Source organism: Cotesia glomerata, linkage group LG10 (assembly GCF_020080835.1).
Source record: "Cotesia glomerata isolate CgM1 linkage group LG10, MPM_Cglom_v2.3, whole genome shotgun sequence".
NCBI classification, from domain to species: Eukaryota; Metazoa; Arthropoda; class Insecta; order Hymenoptera; family Braconidae; genus Cotesia; species Cotesia glomerata.
In genome coordinates, this window is record NC_058167.1 from 12,421,040 (window position 1) to 12,432,745 (window position 11,706).

An 11,706-nucleotide genomic window follows, 5' to 3' on the forward strand; every position below is an offset into this window, starting at 1 on the left:
TTAATACTGTCTACTATAAAAAAAAAAAAAAAAAAAAAAAAAAAAAAAAAACTAATATTGATATATTATCATAAGTGTTTAGTCAGCTATTAACAATACACAGTCGCTTATATGTGGACTTTAATAATGTATGAAACTCTCAAATCACTCGCTAGGTGGCTCGCACGTGAATTATTTGTTACAACTTTGATACTTATGTCGGAAGTGTTAAATTTTATTGCGAGCGCCTCCGCAGCATACTTACTTGGCGTAGAGGTTACTGCGATCATGAAGGCAGTTCCTCCGGAGCGATGCTCTTCCATTGCACTGAGGAAGAATTGACCTCTGCAAGTATCCCTAATGTGGATAGCTCGTACGTGAAATTTTTGATAGTCGGGATTGCGTTCGCGCTTTCCCGGCAACAATTTTTAGTTAATATTAATTTTCATTACACTAGGTCATTTTATTTATTAAAATGTATTTTATATCTAAGGAAATTTTGTTTTAGATTAGAGAAATGAAATTTTTTCTGTTTGAATAAAATTTGAAATAAAAATTGTGTTACCAGAATCTGTAAATAATTATGGCTGATTTGAAATTTTATTTTAATCTTGTAAAAATACGGCACGATAAATATTTTTTTTTATCCAAATATAAATTCAATATTTTTTTACTTGTGTAATATTTTTATTTAAGTTACCTTATATGGACAAATTCGGTCTATTGCATGATATCTAAAAAAATCAATTACTTTTTCAAAAATTTAGAGATTGACAATTTGTTAATTTTTTATTTCAGCAGTAAAAAAATTTTTTTATTTAAAAGAAAAAAATAAAAAAATCAAAATACTTTAAAATTACTGTACTGTTAATTTTTTTAATCAATAATAAAAATCTAAATAATTAAATAAGTTGCTTGATAGTTATTATGAACTTTTAGAATAATACTTAATTGACGGTTATAAAATAAGGAATTATATTATAAAATATAATAAGTTGTTTACTAAATTATATAGTACTTTAATAAAAATAGAGTAAAAAAACTGTAGTGAAGCTATATAAAAAAGTTTTATTAAGAATAATTGATTCTGACTTCTTCTAAGGTTAAATAAAGTTTATTAATTAAAAATAAGCGAGACTTTGAATAATTTGTCTCGCAGACGTTGATAGAAAATCTGACAACGGAAAAGATTATTGAAAAGTCTGGCGGAAAGGCAAAAAATGTCAAATGTTAAAGATAAATAAATTTACACGATAAAAAAATCATCAATAGAATTTTAAATTAAGCTCAATAATATTAAAATTATTAAACAAAAGTTTTTTTTAATTAAAAAAAATTTTTTAGTGCAACCATAAAATCTCTGACGCATTTTTCAGAAATGTTAGCAATATATTAACAGTAAATTTACTGGCAAATACATATAAAAATAAATTAAACTAAAACTTTTCTCAGGGAAACTTCTTTTCTCTTCCCACGCTTAAAAAAAATAATTCTATTACCCGCGTTTAATAAAGATAAAACCGGCGTTTAATAAATATTTTCCATCAATAACTCAGCTTAAAAATAAAAGTGGTTGACTAAAAAACAAAATAATATCTCTAATCATACTTCAGTCACGGTATATAACTATAAAAAAATCTAATATATATACATAGAAAGACTGAAAGTTTAAATTTAAATGTTGGTCTTTATAAGGCGTCTACTTATATTACATCAACATTAAATTAACGGAAAGAGGTACTTTCTTTGCGCCTGTGCCAGTAAACTGCATAGCACTATAAAAAATTGTACTCGTGTTCTCGAGAATAACTCGCGATCTTTAAAATAACTATTAATTGTATCGACAATTACCGACGATTCTTCAGCTTCACCATAACTCGCGCTTTCACATGTTATATGTGTTATTTGTTATATAATAGTAATATTAAATCTCTCGAGACACTTATATCCGTCTCCGTCCATTCATATATGAACACATATATATGTATATACTGATGCCCGTAAAAGGACGAGCAATTAGCTCTCAGCAACATAAATACATAATAATAATATGTCTATAAAATATAAAATTCTTGTAACAATTCTTGCAGAAAATTCTGACTCAGAATGAAAATTAGCGGAGTAAAAAAGAGCGTTATTAAATATTAAAAGGGTAATTGTAATTCCTAGTGCCGATGCGGTCAATAGACTCGATAGAATAATTGTAAATTGTTGTATTAATTATAAATAATAATAATTAAATCGGAAAGATTTAAACAAAGGTTTGAATAAAAATAAAAAAAGGAGGCGATCTTTTATATTAATGGTTTGATTAAAATGTAAAGGAGTAGTCCGCGTGCCTTCTGTTTGCGCATTTCACGGTTCGTCTGTAAAAAAACGTCTAAAGTTGTATAGTACTCCAGTGAGTGTGTATTGTATATAAACGAATGGAACGCGCACCCGCGTTAGACAGATGGTAGTCGCCGCATTCAATGGCCTGAGAAATTGGATCGCGTTTTAACTCCCTTACGTTTCGACTCTCGATATTTAATGTAATGTCTGTAGGTGTGTATATAAAGCTACAAATTATGCTATAGATAGATGGATGTGTGGAAAATGCCTCAGTGATATCTAGATGAGTACTCAGTGTTGAAAAATAGATTAATAAAACTCCGGGGAATTATAAATAGTTGTTTCAAATGATTTTACCACGAGAGGGTTCGGAGTTTACGCTCCTGGAAATATTGAGAGCATTAATTTTAATTGTTTATTGTTTGTATGGTAATTTGAATTATGAAAGATGGGAGAGGGCCATTTTATTGTTGTTATTTTATTTAATTAAGGGAGTTTGCGTCTGTAGTGTGACTTTAAGTCGTTTAAATAAGTTGCTTTTTTTAGGACTAAAATGTGAAAAGTTAATTTTGGAGTTGAGTAATTATTATTCAATTAATATTAATATAGATAAAAAAATTTATTAACTATTAATTAATTCATTTGTACAGAAATAATTTATTTATGTATTAGAGATAAGTAAATATTTTTTAATATTTAATAAATGTTTTTTAATATTTAATGAATATTTTTAATATTTAATAAATATTTTTTAATATACAATAAATACTTTTTAATATTTAATAAATATTTTTTAATATTTAATAAATCTTTTTTTTGCAATAAATGTACAGTTAATGGATGTTAACAAAAATTTATTAATAGTTAACAAATATTTATTAACAGTTAATAATGTTGTGAACATCATCCATAAATTAATGATGCCGTAATTTCCCGCACTGAAAAAAAAATGAACCTGATCCAAAAGAAAAATTCTTGAACCAAGAATATATAGTTTTGAAGAGGGTAGTTATCTTGAATCAAGACGAAAATTTCCTTAAATCAAGAAAAATTTCCTTAAATCAAGAACTTTTCTACTCAAATCAAGAATATTAAGTTCTTCAAAATTATACTTGATTAAAGAACATTTTTTTTTCTTTGCGTAAAAAAAATTTCTCATAAGTGCTTATATTTTTTTTTATTTTAACCCCGCTTTTCAGACTTCTGTCTCGATGGGGGTCCGGCCGAGACCGGAAGGGGACTCTAGGCTGATCGGTACATTAAGTTTGGCAGAATAAGTTTGGTGGTATTACATACTTTTTCAGCCTGGAGAGTAATGCGGCGATGGGCCGACTTTGGGGAAACTGCACGCATTTGCCTGTGCCCCACCGGTAGCACAGGGCTTGAGGAAACCATCGAAAAACCCAAACCTGTACAGCCGGGCGTGAGTTACGAGCACCGATGTTCACTGAAAATTAAATTTCAGCTCACACCGGGATTCGAACCCACGCCTCAACAGTCCCAAGCAAGCATGACAAGCATTATACCGCTTAGCCATGGGACTGGCTCATAAGTGCTTATATAATCTTTTGCTTTAGATAATTTTCATATCAGGCGGTATATGGATAGATTAGGATATATCAAACCTGATTTGGCCATGTATGTCTTGATATGGCCAATTTTCATCGCGAACATAAATATGGTCCTATCAAAAAATTATACATTTGCGCAATATGGCCATACATAAACATATCAAAAATTTAAAGGATATACAGCCGTTTTTTCACAATTAATTTTATTTTCTTAATCTTGAATTTTTTATAAAAAAATTATTAATGCGACTGATCTAATAGAATTTTCTATTGAATTTATGACGTTACAAGAAATGTCAAATTTTAAATTTTATTCGAGAGTCTGAACAAATATCTAACAATTAATAAATTGGGTTAAATAAACGATTTCTTAATTATTAACATATATTTGTTAAATATAAATAAATTGAAATTAATAAATTATTCATTAACTGTTAATAAATATTCATCAAACCTTCTAATTTTAAAAAATCATTTTTTGACAGTAAATAAGGCTTATTGAATAATGATAAATTCTTGAATCAGTAAAGTTTTTTTTTATCTTTGAGGCACCGACGGCAACTTTTTTAATACAAAAAAAAAATTACAGCTAATGTTAAGTTAATTTTATTAATTTTCATTAAATTAAGCTCAATTTTTTTCGTTCAATTTTATATAAAATTAATAATAAATCAAAACTTCTCATCCGAGGCTTTTATTACAAAAAAAAAAAACTGAAAATGTGAATAATTATAATGGAGAATTTTTAAGAAGCTTTTTAATTTCCTCGTATTAAATTAAAAAAATAAAAATTTTTTATTCGCCAATACACTAATGCACCATATATCCTCACACCTGGTCGTATATTTCATAACATAGGACAATGATTTAGACTTAGTATCAATTAATGATACCAGCACATTCGTTCACTACAAGGTGAATATCTAACATAATTTATACCCATGCGGACAAACCCCGTACCGTTTTCCATCACAACTGTGTTTAATACATGCAATTTATCATGTTACTTTCATTACAAGTTCTTGTAAAACACACAAGCCTATGAGTCGTTAATTGCGTTCGGTTGTTGAGTTTACTATTGATTAACTAACGACTAAGCAACAATGCGTAAAAAAAATTTTTTTTCAGTTACACAAACGCTAAAAAATTTTCTGTCGCTACATTAATTAAATTCGTGTGAAAAATTTTAATGTCAGATTAATTGAAAATTTTTGCGCTGCAATTAGTTAATTAAATTCACGAAAATTTCAAATATTTAACATTGAAATTTTTTTTGACGCAATAAAAATTTTTTTGCTGTGTCGAAAAAATTTACCAGATTTTTACAAGTAAAATTTTTATATTATCTTTCAACTCATAAAAATGACAATTAAAACTCAATAAAAAATTTTTTAGAATAAATTAAATTATTTTTAAAATATTAAAAAAATTTTTTTTAATCTTTCCAATTTCTTAATTTATTAAACTATCAAATTAGTTAATGAATATATTGAATATTGTATAAAATATATATATACCTAGACACATATAGCATAACCACAACCAACAGGGGGATTACGTACGTCATCTGTATTTAATATGCAGCCATTACAGCTGATAATCCAAGTGAAATCGAGAGGACGCTAATAATAATATAACTCACGTACCGCAGCGTAATGTCAAGGGTGGATCACGCACGCGTGTTTTAACCTAATCCTCAGAAAGTGTATCCAATTTTCGTTACCCCTCTTCCTCCTCCTGCACCCCTTCTGCTCCATAAGCAGTAAAAAATATTAATAAACCCCGAGCTCGGAATCTAACGAGCGGGCGAGAGACTAAAACCTAAAAAACCAATTGATGACCAGCCGGTAAATTCATCCCAGAGGACACCGAGCAAATACGTCCCATTAATTGGATTAATTCAAACGATCCGTGATCACTGATAATTAAATTTAATCAAACAACCAAAAAGCAATTAACCTTTATTGACAATTATCTGGAACAACTCTTCATTGCCCGACTAATTATTATCTAATTGTTTCTCTAAGCGTTGTATGTATATATTGTAACTTGTTCTAAGATCGAAGATCGAGTCGAAGCCACCAATAATTAGATATCTTATCTAGTAATCACAATGACCGGTCATTAAATAAACTCTGGACTGTATTATAGTCTGGAGAGAATTTGAACTAAATTTTGAAACGGATTTGGATTTAATAATAATTGTGACTATTGAACAATAAATAAATAAAATTTTACTTTATTAAATAATGACTCTTGTTAAATTGCACTGTACTTTGTTAACTATTGACATTTTTAAAGATATAAGCTCATCCCGATGTTACACTCATCAAGAGCTTTCATTTGAGTACTCACATGCATTTTAATATATTTTTCATATATATATATATATATATATATATATATATATATATATATATATATATATATATATAATATATATAAATATATGAAAAATTGATATGGGTACTCAAATGAAAGGTTTCGATGAGTGTAATATCAGGGTGAGCTTATATCTTTAAAAGTGTCTATAGTTGACAAGATACAAGGTCATTTCTTAATTATATTAAATTGAACTGTACTTTCTTAACTATTGACATTTTTAAAGATATAAGCTCATCTTGATGTTACACTCATCAAGAGCTTTCATTTGAGTACCCACATGCATTTTGTTATATTTTTCATATATAAATATATATAATATATATAAATATATGAAAAAATGATGTCGGTACTCAAATGAAAGGTCTCGATGAGTGTAATGCCAGGGTGAGCTTATATCTTTAAAAATCTCTATAGTTCACAGGATACAAGGTAGTTTCTTAATTATACATTGCACTGTACTTTCTTAACTAATGACATCTTTAAAGATATAAGCTCATCTTGATATTATACTCATCAAGAGCTTTCATTTAAGTACATACATGCATTTTTGATATATTTTTCGTATATACATATATATGATATATATATATAAATATATGAAAAATTGATGTGGGTACTCAAATGAAAGGTCTCGATGAGTGTAATGACGGAGTGAGCTTATATCTTTAAAAATGTCAATAGTTCACAAGATACAAGGTCATTTCTTATTTATGTATCTAGAAATAGAGAATTTTCGAATGCATCTAAATACTTATCATGATAAATTGACTTTTGGTGAGAATGATATGAAACCTTAAAAAGGCACAACTCCAGGTCAAGACCTTTCTAATGATACTAAATTTAACCATAAAAATCCAATTTATCATATAAATACACTGGCCACAAAATTTTGCTTATTCTCTTAATAATATAGATAATAATAATGATGATATTGAATAGATTTTCCGATTCTGATGCTGATTAGAGTACTTTGGTTTAGATTTAACCTGTCCTTGTCCGTTTAATAGACCCAAAACCGGAGAGTCTGTTGCTTATAAAGGTGTTACTTGTAGGAGGGTTAAATCAAGGGATGGTCGAGGCTGCTGCGGGTGAACGGATTGGCGTGCTCGCTCACTGGCGAGGACTCCCGAGGGCGTTGGCAAGGGGGTGAGACATCAACTAAACTACCACTACTGCGATTATATTGCTGCTGCTGTAGATGTAGGCTGTAGACTGATACAACTAGGACACATAATACATTTATAATATGTGGGGTGTACACGGCGAAACAGCGAAACTGTGAGGGAAGAGCTTTTGGATATTGTAGCAATCACAGTGAGTGCGACACGCGTTTCTCGTAGGTTATCAGCCTGATGAGCCTGCTATTCCTACTATACCGGAGTTTCTATTCTGCATGGAGATATTATAGGTAGGGGTGCAGGCAGGTTTGTACTTGGCTTTCTAGTGTAAATTTTGGGGTATATATGTAGAAGAAAATATTTGAGAATGGGTTTAGTGTAACGTGTGACTTGTAAATGAAATAGGAAAATTTATGATGCTTGATAGATGGTAAAAACTGCAGAAAAAATTAATAATCGGTTTTGAAACTAGAAAATTTGGGTAAAAATTTGATTTAAAAAATTTTTTTTAAATATTATGATAAAAATATATTATTAAAAATATTATGATAAGAATATATTATTAAAAATATTATGTTGAAAAAATGAATAAAAGTGTACCAAAAATATCTTTTCAAAAATATCATCATAAAAAAATATTCTTTTAAAAGTGTACCAAAAATATCATTTTATATATCATTTCAATATTAAACTAACTTTAATTCAATAATTAATTCGACATTATATACACAGAAAAAAAGGTTCACTTGAGTCGAGAAAATATTTTTCTTCCTAATTATTTTCTTGAGCGAAAAAAAATTTTTTTTTGACACAAGAAATTTCACTTATTCCAACAAAATTAATTCTCTTGCTTTAAGAAATACGTATCTTGATCAAAGAAAATTTATTTAAGTCAAGAAAATCTTGTTGTTTTGAGAAAATTCAGCCTTTTGCTCCAAAAAATTTAGTTCTTAATAGAAGTAAATTTTCTTGTCTTGAGAAAATTTCTCTCTTGCTCCAAAAAATTAAATATAAAGATAGAAGTAAATTTTTATTAATATTTTTATTGATTAACATGTCAAATAGCAAGATCAAATAATATTTCATCATTTTTTTTCATTCAATATGTATAATTGCACGCTAAAATAATATAAAATGGGTATCAAATATTCAAGAGAAAAATTTTCTCAAGGTGAGAAAATTTTTTTCCAGCTGAAGTAGGTGGCGTTGCTTCCCTAAAGTATCTAAAAATCTTGATCAAATATAAAAATTTATTGTATCAAGTATTTATGATAATTTGAATTAAAAAAAAATTACTTCTACCAAGAATAGAATTTCAAGAAAAATTTTTACTTCGGCCAACACAACTTCTTCCTTCAGGCACCTGAAAATTTTCTTAAGCCAAAAATTTTCTTCTCAAGTCAAGAAATTTTTCTTTCTGTACAGGACGCGATATTTTTTTCAATTTATTAATTACAAATTTATTTTTTAACTAGGTAGAATTTAAACTAGATGTAAATTATTTTAAATTAATTACTAGATGAATACTGTGTAGGATCAAAAATATCTGTTTGAAAAATTTAACAAAATGTAATTCTAAAAATGCATAAAAAATATCCTTCTAAAAATTTGTCAATAATATTATTTTAAAAATATTCTTATCAAAAATCCGTTGAAGTGTACATTTATAAAAATATTTTTGTAATAAACAAAATGAAGTTATTTTTTTAACTTACATTGCATCGCCATTTTATATATTTTTTTTTTAATTTAACACATATAGTACCTTTTATTATTCTAAAAATGCGATATGATTATGATAGAAGCGATCATAATTAGAAAAATTGGTTGAGCTTTATTAAGAGTAACGCAACGCATTATGAAGCGTGCAAAAATATCGCTACATTCTAGAGTAAGAAAAAAAAAGATAAGTTCATGAGTTTATCAGGTGAAGTTAAAGCCTCTCGTGATAAAGAGTAACTAAATGAAAAATGTTTATGGTATAATATGTAAAAATGGTTAAAATATAAATATCGAATAACGAATTAAATGAAAATTGAGACATATTAAGTAATGTGTGTAATTTATAGGTAATATTAGACATTAAAGAGCGAATGGTCCTTAATTGAGGGTCAGTTGTGCTTTGGTATAATTTTTAATATTAACTACTGCGAGTATACATGACTGCGTGACATTTGGGTAAGTTGCCCGATTCTCGGGAGACAGGGTAATGATGAGCCTCAGTCTATTTATTCGACATGTGCCAGTTTTATAATAAAGACCGTAACCAAACAATTAGTATTAAAATGCGCTTGGTGGTCACGCTGTCGCATTTGAAATTAAAAACAAATAAAACCGTATGGATCTGATCCGTTAAAAAAATTCAAAATAAATTGAGATCGCGTTTTCTGGTTTCTGGTGGTCTCCAAAAATAACAGTGTAATTGATGCGGTTTTTTCCACGACAGAATATCTGATAGACGTGTTACGTGTTACGGAACTGTATGATATGCGACGGATGGACCGAGGTGGACTTGCGATCCGTTTATATCTCCTCTGCTCTCTACCTCTACTATATAATACCGTATGCTGGGTACGGGAGGGCTACAATGTGTGCAATCGATTGTTTCAAGCATGCGTAAAAATGTCCGGCTGTTTTTTACCTTCTGAGGGGAACAATTATTGCTCCTAGTTTGAGATTTTCCTCCTTATTTTAGCCCTCAGACTGAGAATTTAAATGCGTTTGTGGAAATGAGCAATTTATGGGTTTATTTTTATTTTTAACGGAGCAAGTTTTTTGTTGAAGAAATTTTTATTAAAATTGCAATGTTATAAACTACGTGAAATTATTATTAAACAAATTATTTGGATAATTTTTTGTCTGTAAGAAAAAAAAATTGATTCGCTAAATAAATTTTTTCTCTTAGTAAATTTTTTACTTAAAATCATATCTAGAAAAAAAATTCTTAAAACTTTTAGTTTTACGGATTTTTATTGAATTTTTTTAATCGAAATATTACAAATGAGTTTTTTAAAAAATTGTGCAACTATAATGAATCGTATAAATAATAATAATATTATTTATGAAAATAATTGCCACATTTACAGGCATGATTACCTAAAATTTAGATAATTAAATAGTCATATTTAAAAAAAAAACTATTAAATTTACAGGAATCTTCTGTAAACATAACATACCCGGAAAAAAAAAATATTTTATATATAAATAAATTAAATATAAGAGGAATAAGGATCAAGTAAACATCAATCCACCAACAATATTGGAATACGCAACGTTTCGCTATACAGTAAAAAATTTTGCGTCATTGCGTCAAAAAATTTTGTGTTAAAAATTTTTATGTTAAATATTTAACACAAAAATTTTTAACACAAAATTTTTTGACGCAATGACACAAAATTTTTTACTGTGTATATTTTAAAGCTTAAATTATTGGATCTTAAACTGATTGATTATTTTATATCGACGGTCTAATTAGCAATTGGTCTAACTTCTTATTTTTTAGACGGTGATTTTTATTATTTTGATGTAGCAATAGTCCAATTATAAATTATTTGAATGATTCAAACCAAAATATTATACCTCTATTAGATATTAATGATATTAAATGGTTTTTTAAAGTGATAATAAATTCTGAATTAAATGTTTTTTCGTACAAATGAAAGATGCTCTAAAACGGAGTTAGACAATTTGCTAATTAGAACGTCGATATATAATTATATATACATTTTTAAATAAAATTATGTAAGAGTTTTGGTAGCATATAATTTTATGTTTTTTTTTTCTAATGTCAGATTTACAAATTTTTTAATGCTAAATTTACATTTTTTTCCTTTGTAAATTTAGTATCTTCTTAATATATAAATTTTAAATTTTTTGCAATGTAAATTTTTTATTTTTTCTAATGTAAAATTGACATTTCCACATTGACAATTTTTATATTTTAAAAATATAAATTTTACAATATTGTCTTGATACTATAATTGTAAATAAAAAATTTTTTACTCAATTTTGACAGCAATTTTTTCCCTGTAGTATTATTTTTCTCTCAGTGTAAATTTCAAAGTTAAAATTAATGTCCAACAACAAAACATTTAACCACTTACATAATTTTTTATGAACACATTTATTACAAAGTTGACACAACAACTTTTAAAATAACAATTCCCCTCTATAACACAACGATAAAATCAATAACCATATTTGTACCCCATAAACCAACTCGATCAAAAAGCTAGCACCAAAATCCATCATAATAAATCGAGAGACCTCGGATAAGACGGTTTAGCGAGGCCATAACACTTTTCTGAGCATGGTAGCTGATT

General features: G+C 27.6%; 1 non-coding gene across 1 annotated transcript; it reads left to right on the forward strand.

Moving 5' to 3' along the window:
* The first annotated feature begins 236 nt into the window (after positions 1 to 236).
* Positions 237 to 398, forward strand: LOC123273486. The gene has a single exon (XR_006511319.1). It is a non-coding gene; the product is annotated as a U1 spliceosomal RNA (small nuclear RNA).
* Positions 399 to 11,706: the final 11,308 nt, after the last annotated feature.